Genomic DNA, 17,988 nt, shown 5'->3' on the forward strand with positions numbered 1-17,988 from the left:
CTGACAGTGTACAAAACACTATAAAGGCTCTGAAAGTAAAGTAACTTTAAATTAGGAATTGGTAAAAGTACATTTTAGAACTTTGTATAGCTCGTTTTGTTATTTAGTCTATTTAGTCTTGTTATTTAGCCTGTCTAGCTCAGGCACAGGACGGATGAGCACAAGATGCATTCAAAGGCACTCGGAAAATGGTGGTGCATTCCGGGGACGTTGGAAATAATTGAATTAGGCGATAAATTATTAGTAACCATGTTTTATGTGGGTTACATAAACAATACTCCATATGTAGTCTTTATGCAAATATAATAATTTCAATCACAACAGTAAAGTAAAATCACCAAAACATAATTTGAATAATGTGCTGTCTTTACATATTTGTGCATCAATTTATGGGCTACTTGAAAGCAATAATAACAAATGATAAAAGTCATACGCCAACACATGGAAGAGACTTCATAAACACTTGAGAATGATTTATTATTATTATCACTGTCAGAAAGCCTGACCTTGGCTCACGTTACCAGCTGATATAGACTTACCAGAAATAATAGTTAGACCACTGATAAGGACTATTTTTCTGCTTTTGCTTCCTCAATAAAATCAACCAAGGTTATGGCATCTAGGTTTTGAAGTTCTACAACATAGAGAAAATGGTCTTTTAAAGGGATTTCAATTGTCTCTTTTTTTCATATGAGCTAACATAAATAAGACAGAAGAAAACTAGATGTGAAAGTAAAAACTCAGTAAGTTCAAGCCCGTTTGATGTTCCCCCACAGAGCACAGGGCTGGTGTAATGACAGTCTGACAGATACACAGGTACAAGGCCATGAATGGAACTGAAAACAAAACCCAGGAGTTTGAACTGAATCCTGAACTGCACCCAGAGCCAATGGAGGGAGTATAGAACAGGTGTGATGTGGTCATATTTATAAGGTATAAAATAAATAAATAAATGAAGAACTAACATAACCAAAAAGAGGACTGCAGGGGTACTTCTACCACTTTATGCATCTTATTTTAAAGCCATAAAATTAACATCAGAACAGCTACACCATGATTACATGACACATACTTTGGAACTGTACATTTAATTTATAACAGCATATATCCTTTATACCTACCAGCCTCTCATTCAATGCAGATTTGATTTCTCAGTTTCCTGTTTGTAACAGTGATGTATGATAGATAAGATGTATGAGTCTGTATATAAACATGTGGAAATGGACAAAGATTTTTACAGTGATTTTCAAACATGGACTGAAGGATCTCATTTAACATTAGATGCGACAAAGGTATTTTAGAGAGGTTTAGCTCACAAATAAAAAAAAATGTTTGAGTTTTAAAGATGGAAATGATTTTAACATCCTAAATAATGATTCGTCTCTAATATTCTGGAGGCGATAGTTGACTTAAAACCCTGAAAATGTCCAGACTATTTCCTGTTCTACTCGTCCCAAACCTGCTGCTGTTTTTCATGATACATTTTCAATAAAACACATAAATACCTTTCATGATATTGTAATTCATGCAGTCTGAGAGAAAACAGGAATTCCACCCCGTCTCTGGACTTTTCAAGTTGTTGAAAATCTGTGGCTCAACACAAAAGTTTGGAAAAATAGCTTTATTTTAGAAAATCACTGCTTCAGATGTCCTCGAGCACCACTGAAAAATAAACAATAAAGGCTAGTTTCTTTCTTGGTTTCTGTAAAAAGTCAATTACTGTGTTAACCCTTTCCTGCATAAATTATGAAAAAAAGTATTGACATTTTATATATTTTTTTTTATTTTATTACTCCAAATTAGGCTAAGGTTGAAATGCATTTTGATTTTTTTTTTTTTAATACAGTTTTATTTACAAGATATTTAACCTCCTGAGACCCAGGAAAGTACAAGTTTTGGCTTTTTTTAAAAATCAATAATTGCCTATATTACACACATCATTATTCAACAGTTTTTTCAGATATTTATTATATATTTTATTTTTATTGAATGTTCTTTGTGGTGGAGTTTTTTTTTTCCAGTATAAAGCTGTGAAACTCTTGTCCACAAACATGGACAGAAAACCCAGATCTGGGTCTTAGGAGGTTAACTATGAGATCACAGAGCAGTCAGAATTCTAAAACTAAGATGATACTTTTTTCACTGTATTGCTTCAGATCTATAGAGACTACCCCCATGTGGTTTGGAGAATATTGCCTTTATAACCCTTTGGAAATTGAGTTTAAACTATGGTTAAAACAATAGGCCTAAATAAAATGAACTAAAATCACTGACTCTGAAAACTGAAGGAAACAGAGTTATAATGTCATACATAAAACAAAAAGAGATTTAATTCATGTCTTTATTCACAAAGTAGAAAATCTACAATAAGACACACACGCAGGCATGCACACACGCACACGCACACACACACACACACACACACATATATATATAATTGCTGTGGTGGTGCACCGTGTTCTTTTTTTTTTTAATCACAAATTACATTAGTTGGTTAAGACCAACACAACTTTTCTCTCATTTTTTTTTTCCTCTAAATGATTGTGGTGGTAATAAAACATTTGGAGAAAATGCCAAAGAACACATAATATTGTATCACAAACCCAGAATATTTTACAGTATTTCTCTCATGGCCAGTGAGGGAATGTTGAATATTTCTCACAAAACAGTTAGGTTATCTGTAGAATCTAAATTTATACAACTAATGCCACATACATCACCACATTACTATTTCTATTATTATAGGCCTGTCTGTGTTCTTACAGTCAAATACCTACTGAGGAAAACATGTTGAAAATGTGACCAAACTTAAAGGAACATGTTTTCCTCTCACATGGTGAACAGTAGATGACCGCTGAAGGTGCTGTGGTGATTTGCATTGTCAAAGATTCTTGTGTTAGGCCACTGACGCAAAAACACAACATCTCCAACCTCTAGTATCAGTGTGACTCCATTGGAAGAGCTTCCATAGTGCGAAGGCTGATGCTCATATGCAATAAAAATATGTTGTCCGTTCTTCACCAACACAGCACCAGATGGATGTGAAGCGTGTCCATGTGCGCCGATGTAGAACTCAAAGTGGTAGGCTCCTTTCACCGGTGCAATGAAAAAACCTGCAGGATATTTTTATCAGTAAAAGTGAACAGAGGCCATTTCAGCTGTCAACATGAACAAAAGTCTTATTGAGTGTGTGAGTCCAGGTACCTGTGTTTGGGTTGTAGGCATTTCCAGTGTTTGTGACCACATATCTGAAGACCAGAGGTACATATGTACTATATGGTCCGAGAGTTCCTGACCCTGAAGCCAACAGAGAGGCTGAGAAAGCCACCTGTTTGACTAAGAAAAGAATGTCTTTTACTTAGAATAAATTCATTTTATACTTTTTCTAAATTTAGTATTTTTGGTATTTGTGGTCCAAAGTTTTCACAAAGACACAAGTTCTGTTTTTTCTGCCTAAGTTCAGGAACAGTTACAAGTATTATATAGCTTTGAAAGACTTTTGTTGGCAAATAAATCCCACTTGAGTAAAGAATCCACTTGTGTCATTCCCAAACTTTTTTTTCTTATATACAAGTCTTACCTTGTCCATCTCTCCTTAGAGCCTCCACCTGGTTTTCAGTGACATTTGATCTCTTTTTAATGGTGATTAGTTCTTCTGCATGTGCTGAAGATGAAAAAAGTAAACACATTTTTATGTCACTGCATTTCCATCTCCCTCAGCTTGTCTGCCTGCACTAAAAATAATAAGAACTTAATTTTCTACTTTTTTTGGCTATAGATTTTTAAAGCCATATGACTGTTGCCATGTTGATTTCCTGTGGAACTGAACTGTTTGTGTGGTGGTGTGTAATGGGGGGGTCCGTGCCCCCCACAGAAGTGAAAGTGAAACTTTACGTTCATTTGTCTTTTCTCTACCTCCTGAAGCTTTGCAAACTTTCACTTGAGGGGGCAGGACGTGAATACTAGACTATTATATATCATAAACATGTATAATAAGGCTAATACAACAGTGATGATTTTTTTTTTTTTTTTTTGGTATGAAATGTATGGTGTGGAAGAAAGGATTGTGCCGTGGCACAGCAGAAACACTGCATAATATAGAGCATGAACGGGTTTAGGAAGTGTGCAGAAGACAAACCTTGTGCCCACTGGTGTGCAGATTTTTTTCTTGTCTTTTGTTATATTATTACTAGGAATGGGAATCCATAGGAATTTAACAATTCCGATTTCATTAACGATTTTGCTTATTGATCCAATTCCTTATCGATTTTCTTATCGATACTCATTGGGTGAGGGAATAAAAGAGTACAAATGGTTGTGTTTGCAGTAACTGTCTTTTATATTTCCATCTGCAGAGAAAATATAACATATACAGTATGTACAAATAATAATAACAGATGATGCTGGGTCCAGTTCAGGGGGAGGGGGCAGTACAGTAAAAGTGAAACTTAAGACGCTTTACTAATTCCTCTATTGCTGCATTTCTGCTACGTGGAACTGGTTCAACTTGGCTCGGCTCCCGTTGTTGTACACCTCTTTTCCTTTCCCCTACCTTCAGAAACTTGTATTTGAGTGGGTACGACGTTTGTTGCCCGCACTGGAACTGGAACTGGGCCTGGATGACGGCCTAGATTCACAAGCGCCGCTACATAGCATATCAAATACGTGACATTAAATGACTGTAAATGAATCACATGCTGTGGACAAATGTTTGAGCATATTGGAGGAATTCCACCCTTTTGAAGAAATGGAAGCGTTGAGAGTTTTCCAGTGGATCTGGTGTCATCTTTTTGGAGCATTTCTACCTCAATGCCATGTTGACTACGTTCTGACCAAAACAGTGCTGCGTACGCGTGACATCATCGCGCATGCGCAATGAAGGCAGAATCGATAAGCAGAATTGTTAAGCAGGAAGGCAAACAATTCCAAGGAATCGAGCTACTGGGATCCGCTCCTCAAAAAGAATCAGTTCTCGATTCCCATCCCTAATTATTACACAGATGTGCACATTTTGAAACCTTACTCCATCCTATATATTTATACAGCCGTGTGCCATCTATAATTCACATTAATTCATAGTAATTTTCAACATAAATCATCAGCATACCTTGTAGCTGTTGCTTCAGCTGGTCCATTTCTCTCAACTTTCCTGTTTGTGCTGAAAAAATAATGATATAATCAGATCTATTAGTTTGGGAAAAGCAATCAACTTTGAACTGAACTGCTAAAAAATCCCCCCTCCTACCAACCATTTTTTTCCACACCTCATTCTGCCTGACATGAGAACATACCTTCATTCTGTCTCTGTGTTGTATCTCAACAGTAATTTTCAACATAAATCATCAGCATACCTTGTAGCTGTTGCTTCAGCTGGTCCAGTTCTCTCAACTTTTCTGTTTGTGTTGAAAAATAATGACATAATCAGATCTATTAGTTTGGGGAAAGTAATAAACTTGGATTGAATTGCTAAAAAATCCCCCCTCCTACCAAGATTTTTTTTCCCACATCTCATCCTATTTGACATTAGAACATACCTTCATTCTGTCTCTGTAAGTGTTGTATCTCAACTGTCTGTGCAGCCAGTGAGGCGCTCATCTCTCTGAGCACAGCGTGGATGTCGGGTTCACAGGCCTGTTGATGACGAGGCTCAATCCTCTGAGATTCAGCCTGGTCTTCATGTAGAATTATTTCAACATCAGACTCTCCTTGAAGCTGAGCCGTGGAAAGAGAGCAGATCAGCAGCAACAGTAGAGCAAACATGGTCTTTTCCATCCTCAGATGATATGCATGTCAACTTTGTCACTTATGTGTCACTGTGTTTGGGCTTTTAAATAGTACACTGTCCCACCCGATCATTACCCACGTTTTATTACACATCTATAGATAACACACGAGACAGGAAATGCAGAAAACAATAACAGATAAGAGTTTGTGGATTAACCCATAAAGATCCAAACAGCCACCATTGACCAAAACCATCTACTGATCTAAACTGTTTAATACCTGTTGATCCACTAATCCTATCAAAACATGTAAATAATTGGTGTAAAATACAGTTTGTCGTCTTTTCATGGTCATCAGATATGACCCATTTGGACGTTCAGAGGTTCCGTAGTTACCGTGGAAACACAGTCATCTAGGGCTGCACGACATTTGAAAAAACTGACATTGCAATTTTTTTTTTACCTTGTGATGTATATTGCGATATAAAAAAAATACTGAAGAGTATATAATAGCTGTGTGGTGCTGATGTAAATGGTCAAACAAATTAATTGTGTTTCCTCTTGTGGCAGCAGGTGCAAGGCACTATCGACACAGAACACGTGTTTCAATATCATCCTTTTTGTAGCTGAAATAATTCCAGATAACTGACTGCTTTTCTTTTGGCACACATCTTTGTTTATGGTGATTTTCTCTGGTTGGTTGCTCATTTTTCAATGTTGTTACCAGCGACTCCCTCCAAACTGATTCAGAACGATAGTGAATGGTGGATCGCTGTGTGCAGCGTTTGTCAGGTACCCTTGAATTAGATGAGAACACGTTGAGTTCATTTGCCTCCTACACTGAAAGACCTGTGATGTGACTATTGCGTACGTGAACATCACCATGACGATGCTCAAACAATATATTGTGCAGCTCAACCATCATCTTCTACAACACTGATTTACCAGTAAAACCCATGGAGTTGGATCAATGATAGTGGATGGACACACTGGGTTTAGTTCAATTCATGATAGATTTGGCTGAACAAGTCACTTCTTCCTCAGTTTTCTCCGTCGTTGATATAATGACCCTCTACTTTACTCTGAGCTTTTATGAACATTTACATGATCAGTAAATTGCAGTTGGCCTGGCCAGCCATCTGGTTTTCTCAGTGTATTCAGTACAGAGAAAAAAAGTCTGGAATTGGGCCAGTCGCTGTGAAATATGCACAATCTATTTTATACCAACCAATTACAAGTCTGGGGGCGGGTGTTTTGCAATATGTCATACACACAGACTTCTTTTTGTCGTTAGTCCAAGTCACTTCCAAGTCCGCAAATCTCTTTACAAATGTTGTTGATTGTTTGATTCAAAAATAAGGATTGAATTACAGATTACACCCTGTGTTCTTAAATTTCTCTGACAAAAGTGTCACGTCCATCTTATCTGTGACTGGTTTATTTGGCGCCTCATAGTCCCGCCTTCACATTTGGATTCAAGCCCAACAATTCCAGACAGATTTCTCAGTGTGAGAGACGCATGGCTGGCCAGCCTAAATTACATGTAGGAAAATGCCTGATTTTCATTGAAAAAAAAACAGACAAAATACAGAAGATAATATTACAATAAATGGTGATAAAGCACGTAAGGAAGGTTAAATATAGAGGAAAAATCATTTGGGAACTGCCACAAAAGTAACACTGGGTCCTCATGGGTTAAACATACCACTACAATGAAATATAAATGTAACACTTGCTTAGATTAACAAGGGTATATTTAGGACTAAGTTCGTGACGAGTGTTATTTAATAATGCGGAAATTTAAAATTGAACACCAGGCAGATTTATTACAATTGTACAGAAAGCACAATAACAGAACAAATTCAAAATGTAAAGAACTCTTTAAAATAAAACTACAAATAAAGCCCAAAAATAAGAATGTATTCAGTTCTTTTAAAGTTGTCTTTGTGTGTTCTGTGTGGTTTACATGATCCTTTTGTAGTGTTATCCATGCAGAATAATGTCTTATCTGGCTCCTTGGAGTGGACTGATAGGTCTGTAGATCTTTTCCAGACGACCAAGCAGCAGGTCACTCTGCTTTGGAATCTTCACAAAGTTCTCACTGAGTCTGGCTCGCCATCACTTTTCCAAGATCAGATCCAGGACCTCTAAAAAACCAGTTTGCACATACAGTAAAGAACAATGAACAAAATAGTTCGAAAATAATTTCTGAGCAACATGAGATCTCATCAAATATCCAAAATCTATTAAACCTTGTTGTTGAACATGGTTTTAGGTCCTGTCAACTCAAAATGCAAAGCTTATAGCACTACACATCAGTGCAATATGTATCCTCCCCCCCCCCCCCCCTTTTTTTTTTTTTTTAGGTATTTTAAGGCAAATTATGAATCAAATTATTAAATGTTTAACTTAAATAATTTTTAACCAGAGTTTAGTTATGAATTAACCCATAAATAAAATTGCAAAGTGCATAAACACTTAAAACAAAAGCACAATTAAATATAAATACACATTTGCATATTTATAGAGCATATGTAAACATACTCCCATGACACATAATGAACTAACACATTTCAGTACAATAGACATTTAGATTTTTGTAGAGCATACAGTGATGTGCAAAAATATTAGAACACTTGTTGAATCTGAAGAAACTGGTTTATTTTTTTTCCCAGAGCCTGAATTTCACTTTTTTTGCCATTGTAAAAGGTAAAGGCAAAAGTACTGAGAATATTTCACCTACATATTTATCAGTCCAGTCCTTTTTTTTTTTTTTTTAAACATTTTACTCAAATATTTAGTGTGCCCCCATCCCCCCTTTCCCTAGAGTTTCCTTTGATTGTTGCCAAGGGGGCCACACAAAATAATAGGGTAAAACGTTACAAAAACAAAAAAAAAAAAAAAAAAAAAAAATTGGAATTTGTAGGTGAAATATTCTCAGTACCTTTGCCTTTACCTTTTCCAATGGCAAAAAAGTGAAATTCAGGGTTTAGGAACAAATAAACCACCAGTTTCTAAAGATTTGGCAAGTGTTCTGATATTTTTGCACACTGAATGTAAAAATACTCCCATAACATAATGAATTAACACATATTAATACTTTTATTCAGCACTCCAACTGGTTTGAACTTCTCAACTCAACATACAATGCACACATGTGCTTTAGCCAGCACGTGCGCGGACAGAAGCTAGCATGCTACTAGCTTAAAATATCATTTTCACTCACTGGAGTTTTTAGAAAAACAAACACACTCCACTCGGTCTGACAGCGTGCAAAACACTATAAAGTCTCTGAAAGGTTAGTAACTTTAAATTAGAAATTGGTAAAAGTACATTTTACAACTTTGTATAGCTCGTTTTGTTATTTAGTCTATTTAGTCTTGTTATTTAGCCTGTCTAGCTCAGGCACAAGACGGATGAGCACAAGATGCATTCAAAGGCACTCGGAAAATGGTGGTGCATTCCGGGGGCGTTGGAAATAATTGAATTAGGCGATAAATTATTAGGAACCATGTTTTATGTGGGTTACATAAACAACACTCCACATGTAGTCTTTATGCAAATATAATAATTTCAAACACAACAGTAAAGTAAAAAAACCAAAACCTAATTTGAATTATGTGCTGTCTTTACATATTTGTGCATCAATTCATGGGCTCCTTGAAAGCAATAATAACAAATGATAAAAGTCATACGCCAACACATGGAAGAGACTTCATAAACACTTGCGAATGATTTATTATTATTATCACTGTCAGAAAACCTGACCTTGGCTCACGTTACCAGCTGATATAGACTTACCAGAAATAATAGTTAGACCACTGATAAGGACTATTTTTCTGTTTTTGCTTCCTCAATAAAATCAACCAAGGTTATGGCATCTAGGTTTTGAAGTTCTACAACATAGAGAAAATGGTCTTTTAAAGGGATTTCAATTGTCTATTTTTTTTTCATATGAGCTAACATAAATAAGACAGAAGAAAACTAGATGTGAAAGTAAAAACTCAGTAAGTTCAAGCCCGTTCTGATATTCCCCCACAGAGCACAGGGCTGGTGTAATGACAGTCTGACAGATACACAGGTACAAGGCCATGAATGGAACTGAAAACAAAACCCAGGAGTTTGAACTGAATCCTGAACTGCACCCAGAGCCAATGGAAGGAGTATAGAACAGGTGTGATGTGGTCATATTTATAAGGTATAAAATAAATAAATAAATGAAGAACTAACATAACCAAAAAGAGGACTGCAGGGGTATTTCTACAACTTTATGCATCTTATTTTAAAGCCATAAAATTAACATCAGAACAGCTACACCATGGTTACATGACACATACTTTGGAACTGTACATTTAATTTATAACAGCATATATCCTTTATACCTCACCATTCAATGCAGATTTGATTTCTCAGTTTCCTGTTTGTAACAGTGATGTATGATAGATAAGATGTATGAGTCTGTATATAAACATGTGGAAATGGACAAAGATTTTTACAGTGATTTTCAAACATGGACTGAAGGATCTCATTTAACATTAGATGCGACAAAGGTATTTTAGAGAGGTTTAGCTCACAAATAAAAAAAATGTTTGAGTTTTAAAGATGGAAATGATTTTAACATCCTAAATAATGATTCGTCTCTAATATTCTGGAGGCGATAGTTGACTTAAAACCCTGAAAATGTCCAGACTATTTCCTGTTCTACTCGTCCCAAACCTGCTGCTGTTTTTCATGATACATTTTCAATAAAACACATAAATACCTTTCATGATATTGTAATTCATGCAGTCTGAGAGAAAACAGGAATTCCACCCCGTCTCTGGACTTTTCAAGTTGTTGAAAATCTGTGGCTGAACACAAAAGTTTGGAAAAATAGCTTTATTTTAGAAAATCACTGCTTCAGATGTCCTCGAGCACCACTGAAAAATGAACAATAAAGGCTAGTTTCTTTCTTGGTTTCTGTAAAAAGTCAATTACTGTGTTAACCCTTTCCCGCATAAATTATGAAAAAAAGTATTGACATTTTATATATTTTTTTTTATTTTATTACTCCAAATTAGGCTAAGGTTGAAATGCATTTTGATTTTTTTTTTTTTAATACAGTTTTATTTACAAGATATTTAACCTCCTGAGACCCAGGAAAGTACAAGTTTTGGCTTTTTTAAATCAATAATTGCCTATATTACACACATCATTATTCAACAGTTTTTTCAGATATTTATTATATATTTTATTTTTATTGAATGTTCTTTGTGGTGGAGGTTTTTTTTTTCCAGTATAAAGCTGTGAAACTCTTGTCCACAAACATGGACAGAAAACCCAGATCTGGGTCTTAGGAGGTTAACTATGAGATCACAGAGCAGTCAGAATTCTAAAACTAAGATGATACTTTTTTCACTGTATTGCTTCAGATCTATAGAGACTACCCCCATGTGGTTTGGAGAATATTGCCTTTATAACCCTTTGGAAATTGAGTTTAAACTATGGTTAAAACAATAGGCCTAAATAAAATGAACTAAAATCACTGACTCTGAAAACTGAAGGAAACAGAGTTATAATGTCATACATAAAACAAGACAGATTTAATTCATGTCTTTATTCACAAAGTAGAAAACCTACAATAAGACACACACGCAGGCATGCACACGCACAAACAAATATATATTATTGCTGTGGTGGTGCACCGTGTTTTTTTTTTTATCACAAATTACATTAGTTGATTAAGACCAACAGAACTTTCCTCTCTTTTTTTTTTTTTTCCAAATGATTGTGGTGGTAATGAAACATTTGGAGAAAATGCCAAAGAACGCATAATATTGTATCACAAACCCAGAATATTTTACAGTATTTCTCTCATGGCCAGTGAGGGAATGTTGAATATTTCTCACAAAAAACAGTTAGGTTACCTGTAGAATCTAAATTTATACAACTAATGCCACATACATCACCACATTACTATTTCTATTATTATAGGCCTGTCTGTGTTCTTACAGTCAAATACCTACTGAGGAAAACATGTTGAAAATGTGACAAAACTTAAAGGAACATGTTTTCCTCTCACATGGTGAACAGTAGATGACCGCTGAAGGTGCTGTGGTGATTTGCATTGTCCCAGATTCTTGAGTTAGGCCACAGACGCAAAAACACAACATCTCCAACCTCTAGTATCAGTGTGACTCCATTGGAAGAGCTTCCATAGTGTGATGGCTGATGTTCATATGCAATAAAAATATGTTGTCCGTTCTTCACCAAAATAGCACTAGATGGATGTGAAGCGTGTCCATGTCCGTAGATGTGGAACTCAAAGTGGTAGGCTCCTTTCACCGGTGCAGTGAAAACACCTGCAGGATATTTTTATCAGTAAAGTGAACAGAGGCTGTTTCAGCATCAACATGAACAAAAGTCTTATTGAGTGTGTGAGTCCAGGTACCTGTGTTTGGGTTGTAGGCATTTCCAGTGTTTGTGACCACATATCTGAAGACCAGAGGTACAAGTGTACTATAGGGTCCTACATTTCCTGACCCTGAAGCCAACAGAGAGGCTGAGAAAGCCACCTGTTTGACTAAGAACAGAATGTCTTTTACTTAGAATAAATTCATTTTGTACTTTTTCTAAATTTAGTATTTTTTGCATTGTGGTCCAAAGTTTTCAGAAATGACACAAGTTCTGTTTTTGCAAACTTCCTGCCTAAGTTCCAGAACAGTTACAAGTATTATATAGCTTTGAAAGACTTTTGTTGGCAAATAAATCCCACTTGAGTAAAGAATCCACTTGTGTCATTCCCAAACTTTTTTTTCTTATATACAAGTCTTACCTTGTCCATCTCTCCTTAGAGCCTCCACCTGGTTTTCAGTGACATTTGATCTCTTTTTAATGGTGATTAGTTCTTCTGCATGTGCTGAAGATGAAAAAAGCAAACACACATTTTTTTCACTGCATTTCCATCTCCCTCAGCTTGTCTGCCTGCACTAAAAATAATAAGAACTTAATTTTCTACTTTTTTTTGGCTATAGATTTTTAAAGCCATATGACTGTTGCCATGTTGATTTCCTGTGGAACTGAACTGTTTGTGTGGTGGTGTGTAATGGGGGGGTCCGTGCCCCCCACAGAAGTGAAAGTGAAACTTTACGTTCATTTGTCTTTTCTCTACCTCCTGAAGCTTTGCAAACTTTCACTTGAGGGGGCAGGACCGTGAATACTAGACTATTATATATCATAAACATGTATAATAAGGCTAATACAACAGTGATGATTTTTTTTTTTTTTTTTGGTATGAAATGTATGGTGTGGAAGAAAGGATTGTGCCGTGGCACAGCAGAAACACTGCCATAATATAGAGCATGAACGGGTTAGGAAGTGTGCAGAAGACAAACCTTGTGCCCACTGGTGTGCAGATTTTTTTCTTGTCTTCTGTTATATTATTACTAAGGAATGGGAATCCATAGGCAATTTAACAATTCCGATTTCATTAACGATTTTGCTTATTGATCCAATTCCTTATCGATTTTCTTATCGATACTCATTGGGTGAGGGAATAAAAGAGTACAAATGGGTTGTGTTTGCAGTAACTGTCTTTTATATTCCATCTGCAGAGAAAATATAACATATACAGTATGTACAATACATAATAACAGATGATGCTGGTCCAGTTCAGGGGGAGGGGGCGTACAGTAAAAGTGAAACTTAAGACGCTTTAACTAATTCCTCTATTGCTGCATTTCTGCTACGTGGAACTGGTTCAACGTGGCTCGGCTCCCGTTGTTGTACACCTCTTTTCCTTTCCCCTACCTTCAGAAACTTGTATTTGAGTGGGTACAACGTTTGTTGCCCACACTGGAACTGGAACTGGGCCTGGATGACGGCCTAGATTCACAAGCGCCGCTACATAGCATATCAAATACGTGACATTAAATGACTGTAAATGAATCAATGCTGTGGACAAATGTTTGAGCATATTGGAGGAATTCCACCCTTTTGAAGAAAATGGAAGCGTTGAGAGTTTTCCAGTGGATCTGGTGTCATCTTTTTGGAGCATTTCGACCTCAATGCCATGTGACTACGTTCTGACCAAAACAGTGCTGCGTACGCGTGACATCATCGCGCATGCGCAATGAAGGCAGAATCGATAAGCAGAATTGTTAAGCAGGAAGGCAAACAATTCCAAGGAATCGAGCTACTGGGATCCGCTCCTCAAAAAGAATCAGTTCTCGATTCCCATCCCTAATTATTACACAGATGTGCACATTTTGAAACCTTACTCCATCCTATATATTTATACAGCCGTGTGCCATCTATAATTCACATTAATTCATAGTAATTTTCAACATAAATCATCAGCATACCTTGTAGCTGTTGCTTCAGCTGGTCCATTTCTCTCAACTTTTCTGTTTGTGCTGAAAAATAATGATATAAATCAGATCTATTAGTTTGGGAAAAGCAATCAACTTTGAACTGAACTGCTAAAAAATCCCCCCTCCTACCAACCATTTTTTTCCACACCTCATTCTGCCTGACATGAGAACATACCTTCATTCTGTCTCTGTGTTGTATCTCAACAGTAATTTTCAACATAAATCATCAGCATACCTTGTAGCTGTTGCTTCAGCTGGTCCAGTTCTCTCAACTTTTCTGTTTGTGTTGAAAAATAATGACATAATCAGATCTATTAGTTTGGGGAAAGTAATAAACTTGGATTGAATTGCTAAAAAATCCCCCCTCCTACCAAGATTTTTTTTCCCACATCTCATCCTATTTGACATTAGAACATACCTTCATTCTGTCTCTGTAAGTGTTGTATCTCAACTGTCTGTGCAGCCAGTGAGGCGCTCATCTCTCTGAGCACAGCGTGGATGTCGGGTTCACAGGCTGTTGATGACGAGGCTCAATCCTCTGAGATTCAGCCTGGTTCTCTGTGTTGAATTATTTCAACATCAGACTCTCCTTGAAGCTGAGCCGTGGAAAGAGAGCAGATCAGCAGCAACAGTAGAGCAAACATGGTCTTTTCCATCCTCAGATGATATGCACTGTCAACTTTGTCACTTATGTGTCACTGTGTTTGGGCTTTTAAATAGTACACTGTCCCACCCGATCATTACCCACGTTTTATTACACATCTATAGATAACACACGAGACAGGAAATGCAGAAAACAATAACAGATAAGAGTTTGTGGATTAACCCATAAAGATCCAAACAGCCACCATTGACCAAAACCATCTACTGATCTAAACTGTTTAATACCTGTTGATCCACTAATCCTATCAAAACATGTAAATAATCGGTGTAAAATACAGTTTGTCGTCTTTTCATGGTCATCAGATATGACCCCTTTGGACGTTCAGAGGTTCCGTAGTTACCGTAGAAACACAGTCATCTAGGGCTGCACGACATTTGAAAAAACTGACATTGCAATTTTTTTTTTTACCTTGTGATGTATATTGCGATATAAAAAAAAATACTGAAGAGTATATAATAGCTGTGTGGTGCTGACGTAAATGGTCAAACAAATTAATTGTGTTTCCTCTTGTGGCAGCAGGTGCAAGGCACTATCGACACAGAACACGTGTTTCAATATCATCCTTTTTGTAGCTGAAATAATTCCAGATAACTGACTGCTTTTCTTTTGGCACACATCTTTGTTTATGGTGATTTTCTCTGGTTGGTTGCTCATTTTTCAATGTTGTTACCAGCGACTCCCTCCAAACTGATTCAGAACGATAGTGAATGGTGGATCGCTGTGTGCAGCGTTTGTCAGGTACCCTTGTAATTAGATGAGAACACGTTGAGTTCATTTGCCTCCTACACTGAAAGACCTGTGATGTGACTATTGCGTACGTGAACATCACCATGACAATGCTCAAACAATATATTGTGCAGCTCAACCATCATCTTCTACAACACTGATTTACCAGTAAAACCCATGGAGTTGGATCAATGATAGTGGATGGACACACTGGGTTTAGTTCAATTCATGATAGATTTGGCTGAACAAGTCACTTCCTCCTCAGTTTTCTCTGTCAGTTGATATAATGACCCTCTACTTTACTCTGAGCTTTTATGAACATTTACATGATCAGTAAATTGCAGTTGGCCTGGCCAGCCATCTGGTTTTCTCAGTGTATTCAGTACAGGAGAAAAAGTCTGGAATTGGGCCAGTCGCTGTGAAATATGCACAATCTATTTTATACCAACCAATTACAAGTCTGGGGGCGGGTGTTTTGCAATATGTCATACACACAGACTTCTTTTTGTCGTTAGTCCAAGTCACTTCCAAGTCCGCAAATCTCTTTACAAATGTTGTTGATTGTTTGATTCAAAAATAAGGATTGAATTACAGATTACACCCTGTGTTCTTAATTTCTCTGACAAAAGTGTCACGTCCATCTTATCTGTGATTGGTTTATTTGGCGCCTCATAGTCCCGCCTTCACATTTGGATTCAAGCCCAACAATTCCAGACAGATTTCTCAGTGTGAGAGACGCATGGCTGGCCAGCCTAAATTACATGTAGGAAAATGCCTGATTTTCATTGAAAAAAAAACAGACAAAATACAGAAGATAATATTACAATAAATGGTGATAAAGCACGTAAGGAAGGTTAAATATAGAGGAAAAATCATTTGGGAACTGCCACAAAAGTAACACTGGGTCCTCATGGGTTAAACATACCACTACAATGAAATATAAATGTAACACTTGCTTAGATTAACAAGGGTATATTTAGGACTAAGTTCGTGACGAGTGTTATTTAATAATGCGGAAACTTTAAAATTGAACACCAGGCAGATTTATTACAATTGTACAGAAAGCACAATAACAGAACAAATTCAAAATGTAAAGAACTCTTTAAAATAAAACTACAAATAAAGCCCAAAAATAAGAATGTATTCAGTTCTTTTAAAGTTGTCTTTGTGTGTTCTGTGTGGTTTACATGATCCTTTTGTAGTGTTATCCATGCAGAATAATGTCTTATCTGGCTCCTTGGAGTGGACTGATAGGTCTGTAGTTCTTTTCCAGACGACCAAGCAGCTGGTCACTCTGCTTTGGAATCTTCACAAAGTTCTCACTGAGTCTGGCTCGCCATCACTTTTCCAAGATCAGATCCAGGACCTCTAAAAAACCAGTTTGCACATACAGTAAAGAACAATGAACAAATAGTTCGAAAATAATTTCTGAGCAACATGAGATCTCATCAAATATCCAAAATCTATTAACCTTGTTGTTGAACATGGTTTTAGGTCCTGTCAACTCAAAATGCAAAGCTTATAGCACTACACATCAGTGCAATATGTATCCCCCCCCCCCCCCCCCCCTTTTTTTTTTTTTAGGTATTTTAAGGCAAATTATGAATCAATTATTAAATGTTTAACTTAAATAATTTTTAACCAGAGTTTAGTTATGAATTAACCCATAAATAAAATTGCAAAGTGCATAAACACTTAAAACAAAAGCACAATTAAATATAAATACACATTTGCATATTTATAGAGCATATGTAAACATACTCCCATGACACATAATGAACTAACACATTTCAGTACAATAGACATTTAGATTTTTGTAGAGCATACAGTGATGTGCAAAAATATTAGAACACTTGTTGAATCTGAAGAAACTGGTTTATTTTTTTTCCAGAGCCTGAATTTCACTTTTTTTGCCATTGTAAAAGGTAAAGGCAAAAGTACTGAGAATATTTCACCTACATATTTATCAGTCCAGTCCTTTTTTTTTTTTTTTTTAAACATTTTACTCAAATATTTAGTGTGCCCCCATCCCCCCTTTCCCTAGAGTTTCCTTTGATTGTTGCCAAGGGGGCCACACAAAATATAGGGTAAAACGTTACAAAAAAAAAAAAAAAAAAAAAAAAAAAAAAAATTGGAATTTGTAGGTGAAATATTCTCAGTACCTTTGCCTTTACCTTTTCCAATGGCAAAAAAGTGAAATTCAGGGTTTAGGAACAAATAAACCACCAGTTTCTAAAGATTTGGCAAGTGTTCTGATATTTTTGCACACTGAATGTAAAAATACTCCCATAACATAATGAATTAACACATATTAATACTTTTATTCAGCACTCCAACTGGTTTGAACTTCTCAACTCAACATACAATGCACACATGTGCTTTAGCCAGCACGTGCGCGGACAGAAAGCTAGCATGCTACTAGCTTAAAATATCATTTTCACTCACTGGAGTTTTTAGAAAAACAAACACACTCCACTCGGTCTGACAGCGTGCAAAACACTATAAAGTCTCTGAAAGGTTAGTA

At 36.4% G+C, this 17,988-nt stretch overlaps 1 protein-coding gene and 1 long non-coding RNA gene across 2 annotated transcripts in view; both read right to left on the reverse strand.

The window, feature by feature from the left end:
• The window catches only part of LOC115422565 (uncharacterized), a 98,935-nt gene that overhangs the window by 6,859 nt on the left and 74,088 nt on the right, over nucleotides 1–17,988 (reverse strand). The gene's annotated exons all lie outside the window — the stretch shown is intronic.
• LOC115422577 (uncharacterized) lies at nucleotides 12,657–14,588 on the reverse strand. The gene is made up of 3 exons (XR_003935856.1): nucleotides 14,493–14,588; nucleotides 14,066–14,107; nucleotides 12,657–12,691 (listed from the first exon to the last, which is right to left on the reverse strand). It is a non-coding gene; the product is annotated as an uncharacterized LOC115422577 (long non-coding RNA).

Source organism: Sphaeramia orbicularis, chromosome 7 (assembly GCF_902148855.1).
Source record: "Sphaeramia orbicularis chromosome 7, fSphaOr1.1, whole genome shotgun sequence".
NCBI lineage: Eukaryota > Metazoa > Chordata > Actinopteri > Kurtiformes > Apogonidae > Sphaeramia > Sphaeramia orbicularis.